General features: G+C 43.7%; 1 protein-coding gene across 2 annotated transcripts in view; it reads left to right on the forward strand.

The window, feature by feature from the left end:
• Positions 1–2162: 2162 nt before the first annotated feature.
• CDC42 (cell division cycle 42) overlaps positions 2163–12142 on the forward strand; it is a 46621-nt gene continuing 36641 nt past the window's right edge. The window contains exon 1 of one of the 2 annotated variants that reach the window (XM_026517110.4): positions 2163–2770. The gene's annotated coding sequence lies outside the window, so the exon portion shown is untranslated. Of the gene's footprint in view, positions 2771–3603; positions 3709–12142 lie in introns of those variants that run through there. The other variant, XM_048221999.2, reaches the window with a different exon arrangement.

Consider the following 12142-nt stretch of genomic DNA (forward strand, 5'->3'; position numbering starts at 1 on the left):
AGGCAAAGCTAAAAACATTGGGGTTCCTGAGCTGGAAAGGGACTTAATAAGAGCCGAGATCTAGGAAGGTGAAGGTTGTGCTGCATAAAATGAATTAAAACAGAGATTGTCAAAGTAAGCCTCTAGAAATGGGATATTAACTTTGCAGTTTTGGGACCTATGATGCAGAAAGTTTGGGAGTCCCTGGACGTACAAGGGTGCAGCGGCCCAAAGGAGATAGAGGCACGGCGGAACCCGAAACAGGTGGGAAATGGAGATGGTGTCAGTGGCACTGATGGGATTGTGAATACCTGGAAATTTGGAAATGGGGGTGGGAATAGGGCCTAGAGAAAGAAGAGATTTGGGAATAATCTAGAAGGTGGTGTTAAGTACGATCCCAGGGTGGACATGGAGGGGCGTGGTGGCAGAATCTTGAAGTTGCAAGTGACAGGAACCGACTCAGGCAGCAGAGGGAATTTATCAGCTAATGTGACTGAAAATTAAAGTAAGACTAGATCCAAGGGCTCAAACAATGCCAGTGGAACTTGGTTTGACCGTCTCTATGTCTCTGCTCTCTTTTTGCCCTCTCTTGTGGTCCCATTCTCAGGCAGTATCTCTCCTTGCAGCAGGGTGATGGCTGCCAGCAGGGCCATGGTGACATCCTGCCCTCAGCAGAGAAATTCATTAAGTGGACAGTTCTGACCAAAGTTCCAGAATTGAATCTCACTGGTTCTCATTGGGTCATTTGCCCATCGCTGAAATGCTGCTAAAATTCTCTGACTGGCTAAACTTGGGTCACGTGTCTATCCCTGCACCTAGGGGTAGAGTCAACTCTAGAGCCACAGGCATTGAGAATTTGGGGGGAGGGGCTGCTGCAGAAACGGAAGTGCTGTTACCGGAAGGAGGAATGGACATTGGGCTGGTACCCACAGGAGAAATGGAGCTGGAGACCCAGGGGCTGCTCCTCCCGTTAGTATGAGGCAGCTGCAGCCGGAAGGGTGGTGGGGAGGAGGCCCTAGGAGTCTGGAGTCGAGGCTGGCAGCAAGGGAAGGGGTAGACTGGGGTCTAGTAGTAACGCTACTGCCTTTTGGGGCTGTGAAAAGGTTGCGGAGGGCCATTTTGACAAAAACCTGACAAGAGAAAAGACAAAGTGCTAAGCGAGTCCTTGTTCTCAGAATAAAGGCAGGAAAAGCCAAGCGGTTGGGTGACACCCCATCAAGATATTGCTGCTCATTGAAAGGGCAGACATTGTCTACGGACATTCATGGGATCGTGAGAGGGGATGAAGGAAAGGTCACTGCCAACTGGCCTTGCAGAGGGAGAAAGCACAACCAGCTTTCCTCAAGTTTAAAAAAACAAGCGTACTCATTTTACAATACTCAAAAAGTTACAGTAGCCGAAAACGACCTAAATTCCAATAGTAGATTGATTAAACATATATTGTAATGCCCATACAGTAGAATATGACCTTTAAAAACAATGTTTCATTTGAGATGGAAAGATATCAATGTAGTTTTGCAAGAGAAAAACAGTACAGTTTTTGTGCAATAAATGTGTATACACCTCTCTCCATCTCTATATATCTGGGAAGCTGTACACCAAAATGTTAATATTTTGTATCTGTAGGGATAGGACCACAGCGGAAGCTTATCTTCTGATTTCTTTATAATCACCTTCTGGGTAGTATGATCAATTAGAGCCAGCCCCTTGGGTCCAAGTCCCAACTCTGCCACTGCCTGGTTTGGCAACCTTGGGCAAGTGCCTTAACACTTCCGAGCCTCAGTTCATTCATCAATAGATGGTAATGGTTCTTAACTGATAGAGTAGTGGTGAGCATTACATTAGCTACTATTACATGCAAAGCTGTTAGCAACGTGCCTATAGTACACACTCAAAAATATAGTTATTCTTCTTGTGCAATTGAAAAGCCCAGAAGAAACTACGACTATTACATCAGAGGTATTGGAAATAGGTGTCTTTCTTGGCCAAATAGCTGTGGTAGTCACCAATAAATGAAGTATTATTAAGATAAGCGTTTTTCCTCTAACACTGGGAAACATCTGAGACTAAGATCGAGAGCTCCTATTCTCCCGAAGCCTGCACACTAGCAGGGAAGACAGATGATAAACAGGTGCTGTGAGGATAGGGTGATCAGGAAGGCGGTGACATTTGAGGGCTGAGAGCCAACCGAAGGCTGCTGAAGAGAAAGCCAGGGGAAACGGAGAGTGCGAGGCCTTGTAGCAGGGAGGAAGTCCCGGAACCAAAAGACTGCTGAAGTGACTGGAGCGAGGGACACTGCAGTGTAGGCAGATGAGATGCGTGGCGCTGGGAGGGGGGTGGTCTCAGGCAAGTCGTTTCCCTTAGGCAAGTCAAAGCCTCCGTCTATTTTTTTTTTTTTTTTAGCCTCCGTCTTTTTTTTGCAGAATAGGGATGATAATACTTTGCCTCAGAAGGTTGGAAGGAACAAAAGCATTGTCAGTGGCAGCGCTTTGCAAATGACTGTTTGTAGTATCATTACAAACACAACCGTCGGAGAAACACAGCCAGAGCTTAGGAGCGAACTAGCAAACCTTGCTGGTCGGCGCGTGCGCGGTAACCAGCCAGAGCCGGGGCGGGGGATGAACTCAGGCCCCGCCTCTAACCGCTTTGCCTGGACTAGCCTCCGGGCCCCGCCCACTTCCGCGGGCACCCAACCCTGCGTTGCCTGCGTGCTGACGTCAGGCGCGTGCCCCTGTCCGGCAGCCGAGGAGACCCCGCGCAGTGCTGCCAACGCCCCGGCGGAGAAGCTGAGGTGAGTGCGGGGCCCGAGGCTCCCCGCGGGAGCGGCTCCCCCACCGTCCCGTCCCCGCCGCGCGGCCCCCGGCCTCTCCCCGTCCGCGGGGACACCCCGCCTCTGGGATCCCGGGAACCCTGGGAGCGCGGGGCGCGGGGAGGGGTGCCGGCTCGCGCGGCGCCGTCCGGGCGAGCGCGGGTCCGGGTTCTGTCGGGGAGCGGAGGGGAGAGGGTGGTGGTGGGGCAGGCGGGGGTGCTCGGCCGCCGAGAGGTGCGCGGCCCGGGGGCGCGGGGTGCCGGCCTGAGGGCGCGGGCGGGGCCGGGCTGTCACCGGGCAGCGGCGGAAGGAAGGGGTCACACCCATCCCGACCGCCTGGGCGCCCCCCCCCCCCCCCCGCCCCGGCCCGGCCCCACGGGCTCGGAGGGCGGGCGGCGGGCCGGGGCCGCGGAGCTGCTCGCGGGTGGCTCGGGCTCCCGGGCCGGGTCTGCCCCCTGCGCCCGGGCTTGGACTTCCTGCTTCTCCAGGCGCCGCCGCGGACATTTTGCGGCGGGCGGGGGGAGGGGAGCGGAATCGCTAGCGCGGCGGGGAAGTGGCGGCCGGGGAGGGGGCGGCTCGCCTACCCCTGGGCTGTGCCTGCGACGCGCTTCCCTCCGCAGCCCCGCGGCCCGGCGCCCGGCGCCCGGTCCGGCGGGCCGGGTCACTGTTTCTTCAGGCTCCTTTATTCCGGCCTTAGGTTGAGTTCCTAGCACTATTTCCGTTTGCTTCTCCAATTCTCCTGCTTATTCAGCTGAAGCTTCCCTTTCAGGGAGTTACCTAACCACCTCTCGAAACTGTCGTTTTGCCGCTTGCTTAATTCCTCTTATAAGGGTGAAATTTTCTTTGTTCATTTGTTTTTTCCTCCCCTTTAAGTCCAAGAGAAATGCAGTGTGGAGGATTACGTCATTGCAATATAAGGGGTGAGAGTTTTAACTCCTACAAGTCAGGGACTCACCGAATGAAGACAGCGTTTTGCAGCCTCAGTTGGGCTCTCAGTGGCACATCCTGCCTGCTTCCCAACGCATCGTGTTCATAGACGATCCTTTGAAATCTTTTGGCTGTCTCAAAGGCATCTAAAAGCCAGGAGGGTTTAAAATCTCAAGATTAGCTTGTGCCGGGGAGTATAGCGTAAGACAACACCTACAGCCACTTGTGTAGGCAGTAACTTCGAAGATCCCTTTGCAGTCGAATGAAGTGATTTGTGGGAGTATTTCTTCGGTCCAAAATGATTTTTCCAGACTGTTTAACTTCTCCCATATAACTAACCGATGCCCAGTACGGACCTAAGTTGGCTCACGTGCGTTTTTTGTGGCAAGGGTGTGGTGGAAAGAGAATTAGTTCATTTTACGCCTTACCTTGGCTTGCTAGACAATTTAATTTTGTAATTAAAAACGAATTTTGGATTTTTAACCAAAAACACTTAAATAACATTTTCAGACTTTTGGGATCCCAATATTCGATCCCCAGAATATTAGATACATCCCCAGATGTATATCCTTCATTGATTACAGGGATATAGCCCAGAAAAATGTTAGCGTTGTAAAGCAAATGAGATCCCATTGTGTAATGGCATTGTAATAAGGGTAGTTCACGTTGGAACAAGTACTTTCCTATTGTTTCTCTTGTGTGTAGAGAGAACATGTTTTGTTAATAGACTTAAAAGAAGGGGTAGGTTTAAATGAACTTTCTGTGGTGTGTAGGTGTTGTAGATGGTTGGATAGGCATTGAGCTTGGATCTTCTGAAAAAATCTGTCATGTGGTATTTCATTTTAAAAACACTCTCTGCTCCCATATTTCTTAAGACTTCTGCATTTGAGAAGTTTAAATATACGTACATCAGTTTGCATCTTTCTTTTTAAAATATAGCAGAATGGTTTAAATGTACAGTTTTTAAACTGAGGCAAGGAGATAAGAGATTGATAAGTAACTGAGTATTAAAAATGAGCTGTTTTCCAGTAATTTCTTCAAGACCCGGAAGGTATCACATCCTCTTAAAATGTTTTCTCGTGCTAACGAAAACCTGTGTTCAATTAAACTTAGTTTTTCGGGAATCTAAGGCCCGTGTTACAGCAGCGGAGGTCAGGGGTCTTAAATCAAACATCTGTGAAATTCTTAAAGTCCAGCAAGACCAAATCTTGACGTTTTCTGTAATTTCAAGGTTGGTTTTCCTTCATTCAGATACTTCTTCTGCTTAGAACTTTATGGTCTATTAGAAAAGCATTTCTAATTATTTTTAAGATGGTTACACTAATACAGTGTTTTGATTCAAGAGCTGTCACATTTGGAAAACTTTGAAGTACAGTTTATTGTGCCTGTCTGGGAGTAGTATTTATAGGCATTCTTGGGAGTAAAAGATTGTCCTTTTATTTGTAGATACATTTTAGATGCATTTCTTTAGTTTTTTTTTTTTAAGATTTTATTTTTATTTATTTGACAGAGAGAGACACAGCCAGTGAGAGAGGGAACACAAGCAGGGGGAGTGGGAGAGGAAGAAGCAGGCTCCCAGCAGAGGAGCCTGATGGGGGGCTTGATCCCAGAACGCCGGGATCATGCCCTGAGCCGAAGGCAGATGCTTAACGACTGAGCCACCAGGGCGCCCCATTTCTTAAGTGTTTTTAGGGTCTTTTTGAGAGGGTAAGAAACACAATGAGAAGCACTTCAGTCTGTAAGGGCTTCCTCTGCAGGGGAAGGAGGGATTACTATTTTGTTGACTTATGTCCCATAATAGTTCCCTGTATCCTCCTATATTAAAAGGCTTCATTCTAGACTTTTATGATAATACCTTTTTCAGTGTTCTGTTTCAAATCTATTATTGTCCCCCACCAGAATGTAAGTGATATGAGGGTAGGACTTTGACCTGGCATGGTCACCCCTGTATCCTTAGCACCTAGAATAGTGCCAGATATATGGTCAGTCTCAAGAAATGTTTGTCAAATGAATAAATTTAATGATGTCTGAGGGTTAACATTTTCTCTTTCTGCATATTCCATAGGCTTGTTTACTGTGTTCCCTGAGACTTGTGCTTGGTCAGCCATATCCGTATTCAGGCTCATTGAAGTGATGATTCCTAATCAACTCTTGCTTGATCTTACCCATCTGTTTAGTCCAGTGTCTTCCACAGCTGTACTGTCTGGACTGTTCGCCATCGCTTAGAACGTTTTTTCTGATGACCAGTTCTTATTCTCCTGAAAATTATTTAGGCTTTAATGTTTGCTTCTTTCCTGTCTTTCTTTTGTTTGTTGTAGCAGCTTATTTTTGCCACTTTTCCCACTCTGCTCAACAGTTATCAGATTCCTGGTCATGTTATGCTTTGTCCCTTACCAGTTTCTACTTTTAGTTACTCATCCTTTCAGTCCAAAATATTTTTGCTAAAGCAGTTTTTATTACTTGTTATTTCGTTTATGTCTGCTGCTGCTGTTATAATTCCTGGATGTTAAAACTCTACTAGTTGCCCCTGAGACATTGGTCTCAGAATGCTTATTGCATGAAGTTAAACCAGGTGGTTTGGTGTTTTTTTTAATTTTTAAATTTTTTTAGGATTTTATTTTTAAGTGATCTCTACACCCAGTGTGGGGCTCGAACTCAAAACCCCAAGATCAAGAGTTGCACGCTCTACCGATTGAGCCCGGCAGGCACCCCGTGAAACCAGGTGTTTTCCTCCTTTAAAAAAATTTTGTAGGGGCGCCTGCGTGGCTCAGTTGGTTAAGTGTCTGACTCTTGATTTCGGCTCAGGTCATGATATCAGGGTGGTGAGATTGAGGCCCACGTGGGGCTCTGCGGTCAGTGCCCAGTGTGCTTCAGATTCTCTCTCCCTCTACCCCTTCTCTCACTCGTGTGGACGTGTGCTTTCTCTCTCAGACAAATAAAATAAAACATTACAAAAAATACTGTAGAGAAATATTTCTCAAATACTTAGCTATTATGCCGTCTTGCTCACTCAGTTCTTTAACTCGTGCTTCATTTTCTCCAACAAAAGTAAGCCATTTTGATTTGCCATTTTAATTCTGCTGTCTTGGGAGCTATACTGCTAGTATCATAATTAAAGATGTAGACTCTGGAACCAGACTGCCTGGATTCAAATCCTGCCATTTACTGTCAACGTGCAGTCTGAGTGATGTCTTTGTGACTCAGGTTTACCTTCTGTAAAACAGGGCCAGCAATAGTCCCTACCTCACAGTGTTGTTTCAAGAATCGAATCAGTTAATCTATGTGAAGTACTTAAGACCACTGGGGCACATACCAGGTGCTCTGTAGGTGTGTGTTCTTGTTATTATTACAGCCTCTCTCAGGCCCTCATGTTGGAGAAGCTGGATTTTCTCCCCCAAATCAAAATTTTGATAACCACCCCTCCCCCAGATTAATCTCATGAAACCATAACAATTATTAAATGAAGTGGAGATTGTTGCCTGCTCTAAGTTTTTGTCCACTATCTTAACCAGTGTTACATAAACAAGGGTGTAAAGTCAAATACAGTGTGTGGACTGTGGACCAGCAGCATAAGATCACTTTGGAGTTCCAACCCAGTCCCACCGAATCAGAATCTGCATTTTAACAAGACACCCACGTGATTTTTATGCACATTATAAAGTTTGAAGCATCCTCTTTAGGACTGCTAGAGTGATGTCTTAAGAGATTTCAGAAACAGCGTTGGGTGCTTTATTTTTATTTTTCTTCCTGCTTAAGTGTGAACTGGTTTCTTTTAGGCAGTGTACCACAACTTATTGCGAGGATCCTAATCTGAAAGGGGGTGAAACCAGTTTGGCTTTTAAAGAAGCGAGTTATAGTGTCTTGCCTGTTGTGTAGAATCGCCTCATGTCTGTGCTCACTATCAGGAGTGTAAAGTTGTTAAAGTACCATTGCCTGCTTAGTACTAGCTAATCATAAGTTCTAGTTTAGAATCTCAGTTACACATTTGAACTCAAATGACATTTTATTGAAAACATTGTTATGAAGAGCATATGATCAGGATAATTCCTATAATTGTTGGTTATGAAAACAGGTGAATGACGAAGCTGGCATTTGGCTGGTGATATGTAACAAATCTTTTCTGTTTTCTTTCCTAAAATAAACCATATTTCTAATCTCAAGGGAAAATATTAATAACTAAAGTCTAGTCTTCTTTAGCTACCATCTTTTTTTTAAAGGACCAGATTGAATTTTTTTCCAGTAACTTTTTCTTAAACTGTTTGGTGTAGGAGAAATCCACCAGTACTATCCTTGTGCAGTATATGCTTTAGAGTAGTGTTTCCTAATCCTTTTCAAATCAAGGCAGACATAGAAAAGGATTCATATGCCACACTGAAGTGAATGGGTGAGGCCCCTCTTGGCTGGCTAGATATGTTGCAGACCCCAGGAGAGCTGGGGAAGCAGTGTCTCAGGCATACCTGTGTCCGTTCTGTTCCAGATGGCAGTGTGAAGCCATCTAGTGTTGGATATCTTAAGGCACAGCCATTCTTTTCAGTTAAAAAGATTATCACTGTTTGCTGCTCCTTGTGGGAACAGAAGAAAAGAGAACAGACCAGATGAAGAGAAAATGAAACCAGGGGGAGAGTTGGAGGCAGAATACAAAAAGGCTGTGTTAATTCGTGTTAAGGAGTATGATAAGATGATCATCGCTTATAGAAGAAAGCATAAATGAGGCTTCAGCTACAAGTCATTTGTTTTGTTGATAGGCAGTTTAAGAGTATTTGTAATTTTGGTTTGCTCTGAAATCTGTTTAAAAGCAGATGAAGAGCTGGGGCACCTGGGTGGCTTAGTTGGTTAAGGTCTGCCTTCGGCCCATGTCATGATCCCAGGTCATAGTTCCAGGGAGCCTGCCTCTCCCTCTGCTCCTGTCCTCACTCGTGTTCTCTCTCTTTCTCTCACTTTCTAATAAATAAATAAGATCTTAAAAAACAAAAAGTAGATGAAGAGGATTGGGAAGTAATTCAATAAAGTTTCTTAGCAAGTAATTGTTGGTATTTGTGGGATTTTCATTATATAACCTCACTATAGCAACTAGTATTTATTTCACTAGCCGAATGCTACTTGAGAGGAGCTCGACTTTAGAATCTTTTGAAGTGGAATTAAACCATCTATATATCACTTATTAATTCCCAGAAAACCATATTTTTATTGTGGAGTTTAAGATTAACAGGTTTTAAATAAACTAGTAGATTTTATTTATTTAAAAAAATATTTTATTTATTTTTAGGGAGAGAGAGAGAGAGTGACCCCGGGGGGAGGGGCAGAGGGGGAAAGAGGGAATCTCAAGTAGAATCCATACTGAGCATGGAGCCTGACGCAGGGCTCAGTCTCACCACCCTGAGATCATGACCTGAACCAAAATCAAGAGTCCAGCGCTCAACTACTGGAGCAGCCCAGGTGCCTCAAACTATTAGATTTTAGAATGTAAATTTTCATTTATCAGATAACTAGGAAAAAAAATGAATTGTTCCTATGAATATTAGAGGGCTAGGGTTTGTTTATTGTTTATTTTTTTTTAAAGATTTTATTTATTTATTTATTTGACAGAGAGAGCACAAGCAGGGGGAGCAGCAGGCAGAGGGAGAAGCAGGCTCCCCGCTGAGCAGGGAGCCTGACGTGGGGCTTGATCCCAGGACCCCGGGATCATGACCTGAACCGAAGGCAGACACTTAACCGACTGAGCCACCTAGGCACCCTAGAGTACGAGGGTTTAAATCAATATCTCATGCCCTCATTTGTTTCAGAAAGTGTTCAGACAGAATAAATAGTACAAAATATAAGCTGTGGAAATGTTTGAATTATTTTAGGTTATGTTATTTATTTACTCTGGTCACCACAGGGCCAAAGGTTGTTAGATCATTCTGAGAGCTCATAAACCAATAGAAATGGGGTTAGGGGATAATTTTAATTTTAAGAGCAATGCCTGTGTTTTTCAGAGTACCCGAGGAATGTTTCCAGGGGGTTGGCATCAAGTTGGAAACTGTAGTTTGTATATCCCCATCTTGGAAATTCCTAATCTACATGTAAAGTTTATTAAAGGTTCAGAAAAATTAGGAGTCTGTTTAATTCAGTGTTTCTTAAACTTGTTTGATGGGGGCCCCCTTCTTTTTTTTTTTCTTTCTCCTTTAAAGTTTTGAGAAAATTACTGGGAGGTGTGGTGTCTGGTGGTTTATTCATCTCCATTAGATTCAAGGACTGTTGGTGTGTCCAAACAATGCTTGCTATGGATAGAAAAATGGGAACAATTTTCTCAAGTTCTTGAGGCAGGTGAATGAATGGTGGAGACTTCAGCAGAGGCCATGGATGTTCTGTTCTTGGTGTATTAAGCCCCACTCAAGAGGTGTTGCATAGAAATTGCTAATTTGCAACTTCTTGGGATTGAACCGAGTATGTTATATATGAAACACACCTTTGGGGTCTCTGGGCAAGTAGCTCCCATCTCAACTTAAAATTGGGGCAAGGTATTGGAAGGGAGAAGCAGACCAGTATTAGGAACTGGAGAAGTGATTGTCCAGTGACTGCAAGGGAATCCTCTGAAACGGGTGTTACAATCTTGTTTCTTCTGTTCTTGGATCAGTGATCCTAGTTAGAGTATTAAACTGTGTTCCTGTATTCTGAAAAGCTTGCAGTAATTTCAAAGCCAACATTTTAATGTTCTGAAAGTTATAGAATTCATAACTTTTATTTTTTTAAATTATTTTAAAAAAAGATTTTATTTGAGAGAGAGAGAGACTGAGACTGAGAGCATGAGCCAGGGGGAGGGCCAGAGAGAGAGGGAGAAGCAGACTGTCTGCTGGGCAGGGAGCCCGATGTGGGGCTTGATCCCAGGACCCTGAGATCATGACCTGAGGCGAAGGCAGATGCCTAACCAACTGAGTCACCCAGGCACCCCCTGAAAGTCATAGAATTTATAACTGTTTTATTTGTGATTCAAAGAATTTCTCTGACGTTTTTAAAAAATAATTTTCACATTCATGAGAAGTTAAATTTTCTTAGGAGCTTGTAATCTATAAAGTCTTTGTATTTTACCATTTGACATTTCTTTTGCTTTCTCTTCCTTGTCACACATACTGCCCATCCCTGCCCCCAAGAAAGAACCCTATCTCAGATCCTATCTTTTAGATGAATGTTTTTTTTTTCCTGGTTGCACCTGTTATATTACATGGCAGTGAAGGTATATTCTCCTAAAAACTTGTCCTTGGTTCTAGTTAAATCAGAGTCAGGAAAAATCATTTCACTTATAACTGTGTTGCTAATTATTCCAGAGACCAGAGAGAGGGGAAAGATACGACTAGATATAACTTTATATATCCAGGTCAGGGTTAGATACTTAGGTTGGGCTGTCTTACTTCTTTAAAAAAAATTACCGTTTTTTAGTAATTTAGTACATCTTCAGGAGCAAGATTAATTCATGTCCTGGATGTGACGTGTTAAAGGTACAAAAGTTTGTTTTCTGCTGAAACCAGAGTCTTTACCTCTGCTGCTTTCATTTGTAGAAATTGGTATCATTTTTGACCTTATAAAATATAAATCTGTCTCTCTTGCTTTCAGTCTTTTTTTTTTTTTTTAAGATTTTATTTATTTGACAGCGAGAGACACAGCGAGAGGGAACACAAGCAGGGGGAGTGGGAGAGGGAGAAGCAGGCTTCCCGCTGAGCAGGGAGCCCGATGCGGGGCTCGATCCCAGGACCTTGGGATCATGACCTGAGCCGAAGGCAGATGCTTAATGACTGAGCCACCCAGGCACCGCTCAGTTTCTATTTTTAATATGAAAATGAGATGATTCTTTACAAAAATTTAAAAAACACCAAGTAAAAATCTATCTAAAAGAAGAAATTACATCGAAGCAGCTTTTAAAGTAGAACTAATCAATGGTAAAGATTTTTGTGAAGACCTAAATTCTGAGATAAATTTTTTGGCAATTTTGTGATTCCTTAAGTTCATTGTACACTTTTAATTAATTTGAATCTAAGTGAATTGTTCCAAAGTTAGACTAGACATATTTTCATTATCTAAAACTACTGAGTGAATGTAAGATGTATGTTAACTATTTCACTGTGGTACAGTTGCAGTCACAGTGAGATACACAGTAATTCTTAGGAATGCTGCTTTTTTAGGTTTTTGTTTTGCTTTTTGTTTTGTTTTGTTTTTGCTAGTTTGAAAGTTGGTAGAATTGGGCATTCCCAGAACAGAGGACAGAGTATTCCCTGAAAATAATCCTGGGTGGCTTCGAACACTTGGTGTTAACTACTTCAGCTAGTTCCTGCCTTAGGAATATGAGTTTTCTCTTCAGAAGGGTAGCAGTTAATTTTTGTTTGTTTTTGGTTCTTTATCCAGATAGTAACAGAAGAGAGTTTAGGAGCCTAGAGGACAGTTAAAGGCGATATT

This window comes from Ursus arctos, unplaced genomic scaffold, assembly GCF_023065955.2.
Source record: "Ursus arctos isolate Adak ecotype North America unplaced genomic scaffold, UrsArc2.0 scaffold_32, whole genome shotgun sequence".
Taxonomy (NCBI): Eukaryota; Metazoa; Chordata; class Mammalia; order Carnivora; family Ursidae; genus Ursus; species Ursus arctos.